At 45.0% G+C, this 13541-nt stretch overlaps 1 non-coding gene across 1 annotated transcript; it reads left to right on the top strand.

The window, feature by feature from the left end:
- The first annotated feature begins 11231 nt into the window (after positions 1–11231).
- On the top strand, positions 11232–11306 carry Trnas-cga. The gene has a single exon. It is a non-coding gene; the product is annotated as a tRNA-Ser (tRNA).
- Positions 11307–13541: the final 2235 nt, after the last annotated feature.

Here is a 13541-nt window from a genome sequence, read left to right as displayed (position 1 = left end):
TTTTTGTTATAGTTTGTAGGGAATCGTCGAGACATATTGAAAATAAATGTTATTTCAACTTAAGAATTAAGAAAGATACGCCATAGGGGTAAGCCGTTTTTTAAATGATTTCAAATTGTATTTAAAAGAAAATCTCGTACCACAAGTGTAACTAAAAACGTCCAAGAAATAGTACTGAGAAAACAGACAGGAATAAACTAAAAAGAGACCTGAGCGTCAGTACCCAAAAGTGTGTGTGTTAAAATGTTCTGTTTATATCTGGAGGCACTGCGGGTTTAAACAGATCTTATCTAGCCTAACTGATAGCAAAGCTGATTGGTCACTGCAGAGTCAGTTTTATTGTGAATGATATAGATGTTCCATAATAGTTTATTTTTCCAAAATTCAGTCAGGTGCGTTATTGTTACGTTCCAGACAGATATAGAATTACTTTTACGAAAGAGAGAAAGTGAAGTTTAAGACAGCTGGTCGAAAGTTCTTAAACGAACTTTTTTGTATCATCAGTCTTCTGACTGGTTTGGTCTAGCCCGCCACGACTTTCTCTCCTGCGCTACGGTCTTCATCTCAATGTAGTACTTGCGCCGTGCCTTCTCGATGATTTGTTAGATATATTTCACTCTTCGTCTTCCCCTATAGTTTTTACCCTCTACAGCTACTTCTAGTATCGAGGAAGTAATTCCCCGAGTATTAACACATATCCTATCATACTGCCGTTTCTTGTCAGTGATCTCTACAATTCCTTTCCACGCTGGTTCTGCGGAGAACCTCTTCATTCCTTACCTTATAATCCACCTAATTTTCAGCATCCTTCGATAGCATCACATCTCAAACGCTTCGAGTCTTTTCTTTTCCGCTATTCCCACAGTTCTTGATTCATTTCCATTCAACGCTGTACGCCAGACATTCTCAGAATTTCCTTCCTTACATTTGATACCACTACAATTCTTTTGGCTATTATCGCTGTCTATGGTCGAACTAGGCTGCTTTTATCAGTCTCTTTGCTTCATCCATGTTTTTTTATTCCATGGTAGCAGAATTCCCTAATTCCTCTAGTTCATAATCACCAATTTCGATGTTATGTTTTTCGTTAATGACGTTTCTGCTACTCCGCATTTCTTTCCTCTTTATTGAATTTACTCTCAGTTCTTATTCTGTACTCGGTGGACCGTCCGTTCCATTCTACATATCCTGATACTTTTCACTTTTACTGAGGATAGCAATGCCATCAGCGAATCTTAACATTCATTTCCTTTCACTTTGAATTGCAACCCCACTCCTGAATCTTTCTTTTATTTCAGTCAATACTTCTTCGAGGTATGGATTGAACAGTGGTGGAAGATGGTGCTTTCCTGTCTAACACACTTTTTCTACATCTGCATATACAGGGTGGCTCAGTTGCCCCTACCTGTGGGTTTTATGCAATACACAGCGCCTTTTAAAACCACGTGCGAGATTGTCATATTCTCTAGCTCGCTACACACGAACTATTAGCCGTACAGAAAAAAAATGAGCAGGACCTTTTTGTAGGAAATTCAATTTACACTACTGGCCATTAAAATTGCTACACCAAGAAGAAATGTAGATGATAAAGGGGTACTCATTGGACAAATATATTATCCTAGAAGTGACATGTGATTACGAAATGGTACAAATGGCTCTGAGCACTATGGGACTTAACTGCAGTGGTCATTAGTCCCCTAGAAGTTAGAGCTACTTAAACCTAACTAACCTAAGGACATCACACACATCCAAGCCCGAGGCAGGATTCGAACCTGCGACCGTAGCGGTCGCGCTGCTCCAGACTGTACCACCTAGAACCGCTCGGCCACTCTGGCCGGCGACATGTGATTACATTTTCACGCAATTTGGGTGCATAGATCCTGAGAAATCAGTACCCAGAACAACCACCTCTGGCCGTAATAACGCCTGGGCATTGAGTCAAACAGAGCTTGGATGGCGTGTACAGGTACAGCTGCCCATGCAGCTTCAACACGATACCACAGTTCATCAAGAGTAGTGACTGCCGTATTGTGACGAGCCAGTTGGTCGGCCACCATTGACCAGACGTTTTCAATTGGTAAGAGATGTGGAGAATGTCCTGGCCAGGGCAGCAGTCGAACATTTTCTGTATCCGGAAAGGCTCATACAGGACTTGCAACATGCGGTCGTGCATTATCCTGCTGAAATCTATGGTTTCGCAGGGATCGAATGAAGGGTAGAGCCACGGGTCGTAACACACCTGAAACGTAAAGTCCACAGTTCAAAGTGCCGTCAATGCGAACAAGAGGTGACCGAGACGTGTAACCAATGGCACCCCATACCATCACGCCGGGTGATACGCCAGTATAGCATGACGAATACACGCTTCCAATGTGCGTTCACCGTGATGTCGCCAAACACGGGTGGGACTATCATGATGCTGCAAACAGAACCTGGATTTATCCGAAAAAATGACGTTTTGCCATTCGTGCACCCAGGTTAGTCGTTGAGTACACCATCGCAGGCGCTCCTGTCTGTGATATAGCGTCAAGGGTAACCGCAGCCATCCATGGTCTCCGAGCTGATAGTCCATGCTGCTGCAAACGCCGTCGAACTGTTCGTGCAGATGGTTGTTGTCTTGCAAACGTCCCCATCTGTTGATTCAGGGATCGAGACGTGGCTGCATGATCCGTTACAGCCATGTGGATAAGATGCCTGTCCTCTCGACTGCTAGTGATACGAGGCCGTTGGGATCCAGCACGGCGTTCCGTATTACCCTCGTGAACCCACCGATTCCATATTCTGCTAACAGTCATTGGATCTCGACCAACGCGAGCAGCAATGCCACGATACGATAAACAACAATCGCGATAAGCTACAATCCGACCTTTATCGAAGTCGGAAACGTGATGGTACGCATTTCTCCTCCTTACACGAGGCATCACAACAACGTTTCACCAGACAACGCCGGTCAACAGCTGTTTGTGTATGAGAAATCGGTTGGAAACGTTCTTCATGTCAGCACGTTATAGGTGTCGCCACCGGCGGCAACCTTGTGTGAATGCTCTGAAAAGCTAATCATTGCATATCACAGCATCTTCTTCCTGGCGGTTAAATTTCGCGTCTGTAGCACGTCGTCTTCGTGGTGTAGCAATTTTAATGGCCAGAAGTGTAGTTAAATTTTTTACTGGGTTATGTTTTCGCTGGCGGCTGTGGTTTTCGATTTCTTCATGAAAAACGCATTTGAAAGTCACATTTGCACGTTTCCCTTGAATAATTCGAAACCTATCGCCTCTAGCAAAAACGTATCCCAGCACAAGATTTAACTACGTTAAATTTCCTTCGAAAAGGTGCTTTTCATTTTTTTCTGTTCAACTAATAGTCTGCATGTAATGACGGACGAATGTGGAAATTTTGCTTGTGATATTTGAAGGCATTGCGGGTTCCGTAAAGCATGTAACTAGGGGAAGCTGTATCACCCCGCATATTCCAAAAGTCATCGTACGGTGCTCTGCAGAGGGTACCTAGTATCACTGCCAGTAATTCCCTTCCATGTTCCATTTTCAAATGGAGCGAGCGAAAAACTAGTGTCTATTCGCCTCCTTACTAGCTCTAGTTTATCTTTCTCTCTTGTCCTTAAACGAAATATGCTTTGGTGGCAGTAGAATCGTATTGCAGTCAGCCGTAAATGCCAGTTCTCTAATTTTTTTGAACAGTGTTTCGCGGAAAGGATGTCGTCTTCCCTACAGGGATTCCCATTTGATTTCCCAAAGCATCTCCGTAATACTCGTGCGTTCTGCTGACCTTACGGCAATGAATCCAGCAGCACGCCTTTGAACTGTTTCAACGTCTTCCTTTAATCTGACCTGGAAGGGATGCCAGACACTGAAGCAGTACTCAAGAATGGGTCGTATCTGCGTTCTATACGCTCTTTTCTTCACAGATGAGTTACACTATCCTAGAATCCTCACAATATACCGAAGTCGACCATTGCATTCCCTATTACCGAGAGCTTCGTTCTTGGTCTTCTGTCCCTATTATTCCCTCCCGACTCTTGTAAATACAGGTTGTAGGTTACTCCTATTTTTTTAATGATTTCAAACATTTTGCACCATTTTGCATTGTAGAACCTTTTTTTTTTGGGACAACCATGTGAACCTGTCGTGATAATTGTAAGTCTTGCTTCCATTATCAAACGCATCGTCAGAACTGCTTCTCTGATGTCTGCCGAACTGACCGTCATGTCACATCAATTTTCTACTGCGTTCTTTTGAATATTCTTCGTTTCAGAAACACTGATGCATGTGCTGTTAAACTCATAGCACCATAGTTTTTACACTTGTCTGCCCTTGTTATCTTCGGGATTTTTCTAATGATATTTTTTCGAAGGTCTGATGGTATATCTCCAGTCTCAAAGATTCTACAAGCCAACTTGAATAGTCTTTTAGTTGCCACTTCCCCCAGTGATCTTACAAATTCCGGAAAAAACGTTACTTATGCCTTCCAGCTTATTTGATGTCAAGTCTTACAAGACTTGTTAAACTCTGACTCTAATGCTGGATACCATGTATTTTCCATATCGACTCCCATTTTTTGTTCTGTCACGTCAACAGACACTTCTTTCCCCCATCCACTTCCCCCCCCCCCCCCCCCCCCCACACACACACACACCGGAGAGACTTACATTGTACTTCTTCTGGCATTTCCTCTACGTTTAAAAGTTTAATTCCCCTTGCAGCCGTAATACAAATGCCTTTGCCTTTGATTTCACCAAAGGTCGTTTTAAATTGTCTATACGCTCACTCTGTCCTTCCAACGAACATTTCTTTTTCAATGTCTTCACCAGGACTGGGAGTTTTCTCTTTCATAGCAGCTCACACTCCGCTGCAGAGCGAAAATTAACTTTGTAAACAACCCCCAGGCTGTGGTTAACCCATGTGTCCGAAATACCCTTTCTTCTAGAAGTGGTAGTCCTGCAAGTTTCGCTGCAATGCTTCTGGAAGTTTGGAAGTAGAAGATGAGGCACTGGTGGAAGTAGAGCTGCGAGGGCAGATCGTGCGTCGTGCTTGGGTAGCTCAGTTGGTAAAGCACTTGCCCGCAGGAGGCAAGGGTTCCGGGTTCGAGTCCCTGTTTTGATCTGCCAGGAGGTTTCTTGTCACTGAACACCCCGCAACAGAGTGAAAATGCATTCTGAAAATTCAGTTAGACTTTCTTCTCTCTTTTTCCTACTATCGGGCCCTTATTCTAACTCTTCCTTTTCATGTCCTCCCCTATTACAGCGTTCCAATCCCCCACACTATTAGACTTTCATCTCCCTTTACTGACTGTATTGCCGTTCAGTGTTCTCATATACCTTTCTTCACCTGTTCATCATCTGCTTTTGGTGCCGGCATATATACCTGAACTGTTGTTGATGACATTGGTTTGCTATCGACTCTGACGAGAATAATGTTATCACTGAATAGTTCACAGTAGGTCACTCTCAGCTCTACCTTCCTCTTTACAACGAATCCTACTCAAGTTACATCATATTCGGCTGCTATTGATATGACTTTATGCTCATCTGACCATAAGTCCTTATCTTCTCTCCATTTCGTTTCACTTGCCCCTACAATATCTAGACTGAGCTCTTACATCTTACTTTTCAGTTTTGTAACTTCCCTACTACTTTCAGACTTCTGATATTCCACGCTCCGTTTAGGAGAACGTTACCCTTCCATTGGTTATTCAATGTTTTTCTCACGCTTATGTTTCCCTCGGCAGTCCCCTCCCGTAGTTCCGGATAGAGATGTCAATGGAGAGGTCGTGACACTATTTTCAATTGCAGGCCACATGATCTGTGGATAAATATTATGTGTTTTTAGTGCAGTGGTGTCCATTGCCTTCTGTATCCCTATGTTGTCGATTACTGCTGATTCTTCAGACTTTTAGGAGCCGTTTCTCACCCTGAGGACAAGAGTGTGCCCCGAACCTCTGTGCATTCATCCGTCCTCTTTGACAAGGCCGTTGACAGACAAAAGGTGACTCATTATACTGGAAGTCGTCGGCCAGCATTGCGATAATTTTGTTTTCAAAACTTAAGCAATGGCTGGTTTCAAACCAAGGACCCTGAACTCTTTTATTACTATTAGCCAAAAACGCTACTCCTAGACCATGTACAAAGTAGCGTGTCGTAATATTGTTGCGAACCGTTTCGGTAGTGTCTATTGTATGCACGTCAGTAAATTAGGAATATTTTTTTTTTGCTTCAGTAACTGCGATGACTACCCATAAAACCAGAACGCAAAGTAAATAATATTTTAGGTTAAGATCCCTCGAGTTTACATACCCGTTAATTCTGAAGGTATTGTTTATACAGTAGCGATGTTTAGCTATAAGCTTAGTTCCTTTTAGCGTAGCAAATACTCAGAGCTTAACATTCACGGTGTGCTGATTTTCGTTGTACAAAAGGTAGGTGGAACCCAACTCAGTAAAATGAATAAATCTATTTATATATTTACTTATTTACATTATAGCTTATTAGCTAATATTGTACAATAGGCTGTATTTACTGTCTGGAAATTTATTTCTGCGTTCACTTTAAACAAAATAATGAATTTGTCGTTAATTATTATTGTTGTTACTATTACTATTATTACTGCTAAAACTACCAACATACCCGTGTATACTGGTAGTATTACATTTACGTATTTCGATCGCTTGCATTATTATTTCTACACCTGTTAAGATGTGTACACGCAGAAAACTATCTCTTAAATAGTTTTGCATCGCAGATTCCCCACGGATTCTCAGTGGCATCGCACTGCGTAGGTTGGCTGCCAGCTTTGAGCGCATTGCAGTGGACGTTGTAACGGAATCCTAAACCTCTGTCCATTTCAGGTTGGACAGCACTCTTTTTTCCGCACACTTTTCCCCTGTGCTGCCTGGTTGCGCGGGACAGTCTCCCTTTCCTAGCACACACTGCTATGCTCAGTGTCGATCTTCGCTTACTGGCGACCCGTATCACTAGCATTCCTCGGGTGCGCGGACCTGTACTTCAACGGTGCTGCTATTCCGACAGTGCAAGAGTGAGCGTAGAAACAAAATTCCAGACAGCATATACAGCCTATTGTACAATATTCGGATGATGATGTGCCTCCCACGCCTTTCCGGACAATGCGTCAGCGACGTTTTCATATACAGCCTATTGCACAATGTTCAGATGATGATGTGCCTCCCACGCCTTTCCGGACAATGCGTCAGCGACGTTTTCGAGGATTTTCCAGGTCGACTGATAGTGAAGGGTACCATTAACTTCTGGTATTGCATGCTGCTTAGCAGTAACCACTTCTGTACAGAAACATTCGTTTCTTTCGCCTTCTGATTCGGTGCAAATATGTGGCATTTGAATCGCAGCTCGTCAGAAGGAAGTCAGCCTTCTTGAGGGTTTTCAGTGTCGTAATCTGAGCTTTTGCTTGCTGTCACCTAAGTTGGTTGGTTGGTTTGGGGAAGGAGACCAGACAGCGTGGTCATCGGTCTCATCGGATTAGGGAAGGTTTGGGAAGGAAGTCGGCCGTGCCCTTTCAGAGGAACCATCCCGGCATTTGCCTGGAGTGATGTAGGGAAATCACGGAAAACCTAAATCAGGATGGCCGAACGCGGGATTGAACCGTCGTCCTCCCGAATGCGAGTCCAGCGTCTAACCACTGCGCCACCCCGCACGGTTGTCACCTAAGTAAATCGTAGGACCACAACAGATCCGTTTAGTTCGTTTAGTTCATGCGAAAGTGTAACGGAGACCCTCAGGAACTTTAATGGGAACTGTTGGAAGAAACGAGAAACGCAATGTCATTCTCGTGAAACCCTGTAAGATAGAGAGCTACATTAAAGCTAGACGGCGCAACAACTGTACCGACTCCATATTTTCCCGTCGGCGTAATGAGAAACCGAAAAATTGTGGGAGGTGTGGTTGTGACATAAGACACTATACAGTAGCTTGTGGAACATACAGAGTGCGCGTCCGCAGCTCGTGGTCGTGCGGTAGCGTTCTCGCTTCCGCGCCCGGGTTCGATTCCCGGCGGGGTCAGGGATTTTCTCTGCCTCGTGATTACTGGGTGTTGTGTGATGTCCTTAGGTTAGTTAGGTTTAAGTAGTTCTAAGTTCTAGGGGACTGATGACCACAGCAGTTAAGTCCCATAGTACTCAGCGCCATTTGAACCATTTGAACACAGTGCGCCATAATTAATGATTAAAACTGGCACGGGAGAAAACGTACAATAAAAGAAGTAACACATTAAGTAATCATGGGAATGCAAACTATCTGTTTGAGAGATAACTGTACATGTCTGGTTACTAGCCGTCAGTCACTTCAGTATGAAATACTAGGGGGTATAGTAAAGTTCTAATTATAATCCGAGAATTATTATATTATATTGATGAAATTTGGTCAGTGTTATCAATGGTCCCTAAGCGCATGATGTTGAAAATTCCAATTAATTTTTTTATTTTTATTTATTTATTTATTTATTTATTTTACAGTGAGCCGTGGTAAAATTTGCTGTTTTGAAGAGCGCGCCGCAGCGCGTAGTGTGAAGCAGTCGCCCTCCGTTTCTGGGGGTGGCGCCGCTGTGGCAATCGCAGCTTTGGTGTCTCCCTCTGGTGGGAAAGGGGAAAGATTGCCTGTTCACGTGCATTTAAGGGGCGCTATGAGATCGGCATGGTGAGACTGAGTCGGCAAGTCTGGACAGATGGTCAGCCGGGTCAGTGTGGGGCAGTCAGTGTCTGTCTGTCGTCCGTGGTGCTAGTATGTGTTAGGCCGCCAGTCTGCTCGAGCATTGGTCATTGGCGGTTGGATCGATCGGTTGGTCGGTCGCGCACTGGGACACAAGATGACTTGTCCGTCTTGAGCGTCGGCGCATGTGAGGTCGCCACGTCAGTTCACTGGGCCGCGCTTATAGTGAGTCGTAGTGGCTTCGCGGCCGACACGAGAGCAACAGGAGTCAACCCAAGACATCGGTCTGGCCGGGACGAGCTGCGACGCCGTGAGACGGGAGATCGGCGCGCCTTCCTGCATCCGTTGAAGCGGTTGGCAGCGGACGATTCGGGAGAGGGATTTGGGGGGGTTGCGCCAGGTCTTAGCCAGACATCGCAGTTTATTAGAAGTTAAGTGAATCGTGGTATGTTGTTTCAGTTACTTGTTAAACTCTACTTTTTTTCTTGGTCAGTCTCGTCTGTTTCCCGTCCGTATTTGTTAGGCAGTTAGTGTCTGTCTGTCTGTCGGCTTGCCGTACGTTAATAGCTGCCTCTCTGCCTTTGTCATGTTTGTCGGATTCGGTGTTAACGAATTTATAGAATTAAGGTGTAAAGGCCGAATTCCTGAAATATGTTTTTATCTTGCCTATCATCTTGCGAGGCGGTATATGTGTAATGTAGAGCATTTCCAGAATGAGTTTTTCACTCTGCAGCGGAGTGTGCGATGATATGAAACTTCCTGGCAGATTAAAACTGTGTGCCGGACCGAGAGTCGAACTCGAGACCTTTGCCTTTCGCGGGCAAGTGCTGTACCATGTGAGCTACCGAAGCACGACTCACGAAGGTAGGAGACGAGATACTGGCAGAAGTAGAGCTGTGAGGACCCGGCGTGAGTCGTGCTTCGATAGCTCAGATGGTAGAGCACTTGCCCGCGAAAGGCAAAGGTCCCGAGTTCGAGTCTCGGTCGGGCACACAGTTTTAATCTGCCAAGAAGTTTCAATGTAGAGCATGTTGTACATTTTATGTAAGTCTGAATTTCATGGATTTTATTTAAATAGTCATTTTTATAAAGTTGCCACCCCTCCACCGTAAGAGTCCTTTTAAAAACAAATTGCACTTTCGGTGGCAAATAATTTCTTAGTGTGAGTGTTTGTACCATTTCCATCCCTCTTACGGGGTGCATAGTTAATATGTCTGTGTGAGTTGTTAAAATTTTTAGTTTAAAGTAATCTGGTGTGTTGCAGATTTGCACCAGTGTAGTCTTTCAGAGGTTGTTGTGAGCGGTCGTGACTACGGACGTGTTGAAAGGGAGCGGCAAGCTTCTCAGCCCGAAGGCTCATACTGTCAATATTGTTCTTTCTGCCTCTAAATAAAATTGTAACTTGACATTTGGAGGCTGCTTTTCTGCTTTTAAATCTGTTTTTGAAAAGGCTTTTATGAATAAAATTCCCATTTGTTAAAGGTAATTTCATTTTCATCAGTTACTCCCTGGCAACTACTTCCACGCTCACCTAGGGTGACTAAATGTGTTAATGTTCTTGATGAATCGCTAGTAAATAAAGTAAATTCTTTAAGAAAAGATTTTGAAAGTAAATTCAGGGTTCATACAGGAAGTGCCAGAAGTGACTGAGCTGTAGATAGAAACGATAACATGTCCCTTTGAGGTCTTACAGCATATTTTCCCGCTCTCGCACCGAGTAACTTTTCTTGTTCCCACAAACGAAAAATCAATTGCGTTTGCGCCGATTTGACGACACAGATGACGTCATTAATGAGTGGAAGAGTTGTGTAAGCCGACTACTCACCCGGCAATCAACAACGCAGACGGGCTCTGCGGGCAACGGTCCTCTCTCCAGGCGACGGACACGAGGGCTGCGCTCCGCCGCGTAATCAGGTGGCAACCCTGGCGCCGCCACACAGAGGTCACTGGCTCGGCGGATCTTTTCTCCCCCGCAGACCACGTGACCGAAAATACTACCAGAAGTATCCTGGAGCTCGGCCCGGCTCTCGATCTACGGTGGGCTGGTTTATTCCGAGTGAACTTCCTGGATGAAAGTATTCCAGGATCAGAAGAGCTTCTGTGAAGTTTGGAAGGTAGGAGACGAGGTACTTGGAGAATTGAAGCTGTTAGGATGGGTCGTGAGTCGTGCTCGGGTAACTCAGTTGGTAGAGCACTTACCCGCGAAAGGCAAAGGTCCCGAGTTCGAGCACGACTCACGCCCCGTTCTCACAGCTTTACTTCTGCCAGTACCTCGTCTACTACCTTCCAAACTTTACAGAAGTTCTCCTGCGAACCTTGCTGAACTAGCACTCCTGAAAGTTAGGATATCAGCGCACACTCCGCTACAGAGTGAAAATCTTATTCTGGAAACATCCCCCATGCTGTGGCTAAGCCATGTCTCCGCAATATCCTTTCTTTCAGGAGTGCTAGTTCTGCAAGGTTCGCAGGAGAGCTGTAAAGTTTGGAAGGTAGGAGACGAGGTACTGGCAGAAGTAAAGCTGTGAGGACGGAGTGTGAGTCGTGCTTGGGTAGCTCAGATGGTAGAGCATTTGCCCTCGAAAGGCAGAGGTCCCGAGTTCGAGTCTCGGTCCGGCACACAGTTTTAATCCGCCAGGAAGTTACAGCTCATTGTTGTGTATACAATTACTGTTTAAAATTATATAAGGAGAAAGGATTTCAAAAAAGATTTATATGCCCTGCTGTAGTAGTTAAAACTGAGTTCGAGAAAGAAAACAGAAGCGGAATTTTTACAGCACAGCAGAGCAGTGGGTTTTGACAGAAAATCTATAAATTTCTGTTCAAAGGAAAGTGCGAGTAATGTCTACGTCCGCTTGAATGATTGTTAGAGTATCATGTGATAAACTGAAGTAAATCGACCAAGAACTTCTCGAGAATTTCCTGACAACGCTTCCCTTTCGCATAAAATACACGTAACCTACACTACTGGCCATTAAAATTGCTACACCACGAAGATGACGTGCTACAGACGCGAAATCTAACCGACAGGAAGAAGATGCTGTGATATGCAAATGATCAGCTTTTCAGAGCATTCACACAAGGTTGGCGCCGGTGGCGACACCTACAACGTGCTGACACGAGGATAGTTTCCAACCGATTTCTCATACACAAACAGCAGTTGACCGGCGTTGCCTGGTGAAACGTTGATGTGATGCCTCGTGTAAAGAGGAGAAATTCGTAACATCACGTTTCCGACTTTGATAAAGGTCAGATTGTAGCCTATCGCGATTGCGGTTTATCGTATCGCGACATTTCTGCTCGTGTTGGTCGAGATCCAATGACTGTTAGCAGAATATGGAATCGGTGGGTTCACGAGGGTAATACGAAACGCCGTGCTGGATCCCAACGGCCTCGTATCATTAGCGGTCAAGATGACAGGCATCTTATCCACATGGCAGTAACGGATCGTGCAGCCACGTCTCGATCCCTGAGTCAACAGACGGGGACGTTTGCAAGACAACAACCATCTGCACGAACAGTTCGACGACGTTTGCAGCAGCATGGACTATCAGCTCGGTGTCAATGGCTGCGGTTAACCTTTACGCGCCTGCGATGGCGTACTCAACGACGAACCTGGGTGCACGAATGGCAAAACGTCATTTTTTTTCAGATGAATCCAGGTTCTGTTTACAGCATCATAATGGTCGCATCCGTGTTTGGCGACATCACGGTTAACGCACATTGGAAGCGTGTATTCATCATCGCCATACTGGCGTATCACCCGGCGTGATGGTATGGAGTGCCATTTGTTACACGTCACCTCTTGTTCGCATTGGCGACGGTTTGAACAGTGGACGTTACATTTCTGATGTGTTATGACCCGTGGCTCTACCCTTCATTCGATCCCTGCGAAACCCTACATTTCAGCAGGATAATGCACGACCGCATATTGCAAGTCCTGTACGGGCCTTTCTGGATACAGAAAATGTTCGACTGCTGCCTTAGCCGGCACATTCTCCAGATCTCTCACCAACTGAAAACGTCTGGTCAATGGTGGCCGACCAACTGGCTCGTCACAATACGCCAGTCACTATTATTGATGAACTGTGGTATCGTGTTGAAGCTGCGTGGGCAGCTGTACCTGTACACGCCATCCAAGCTCTGTTTGACTCAATGTAACGCGTATCAAGGCCGTTATTACGGCCAGAGGTGGTTGTTCTGGGTACTGATTTCTCAGGATCTATGCACCCAAATTGCGTGAAAATGTAATCACATGTGAGTTCTATTATAATATATTTGTCGAATGAATACCCGTTTATCATCTGCATTTCTTCTTGGTATAGCAATTTTAATGGCCAGTAGGGTATGTCCGTCCGAACAGATTTCTTGCTGAGGTAAGCTGTGGATGCAACTGAGCCTAATTAGATGCGCACATAATCGGAACGTTTCCACCTGTAACACATTTCTGTTAACTAGGACAACATATCAGGCTGTAGTGGTGGCTGTACCTCCGCATTACTTCCCAGACGCCAGATCTGCGAACCATTTCTACTAGGGCGCTTATCCTTCTGTTACTGTGTACTGTCGCCCATGTCAGTTTTTGCACTTAATTATGATACACGCTGTATACCTAGACGTAGATTTACCATTCACGTGATGGGGCTGGGAGTGAACTTTCTAAGGTCATTAATAAGATAACGTTAGGTCTCATGCCTTTGAAATATAAATAGCTAGATGCCGGTAAGACGTAAACAGCCACTTGGCTACGTGGCAGCGGAACTACTCGCGAGTCTTATTGCCGGTGCAGACCAATTAGGGCCTTCTGTGTACAGCCAGCGATTCACGGAGGCGTCGCGCGCGTCTTTGACGTCTG

This window comes from Schistocerca piceifrons, chromosome 2 (assembly GCF_021461385.2).
Source record: "Schistocerca piceifrons isolate TAMUIC-IGC-003096 chromosome 2, iqSchPice1.1, whole genome shotgun sequence".
In the NCBI taxonomy this organism is placed as follows: domain Eukaryota; kingdom Metazoa; phylum Arthropoda; class Insecta; order Orthoptera; family Acrididae; genus Schistocerca; species Schistocerca piceifrons.
Note: the sequence above shows the minus strand (reverse complement) of the source record. Positions and strands in the feature narration are given on the sequence as shown.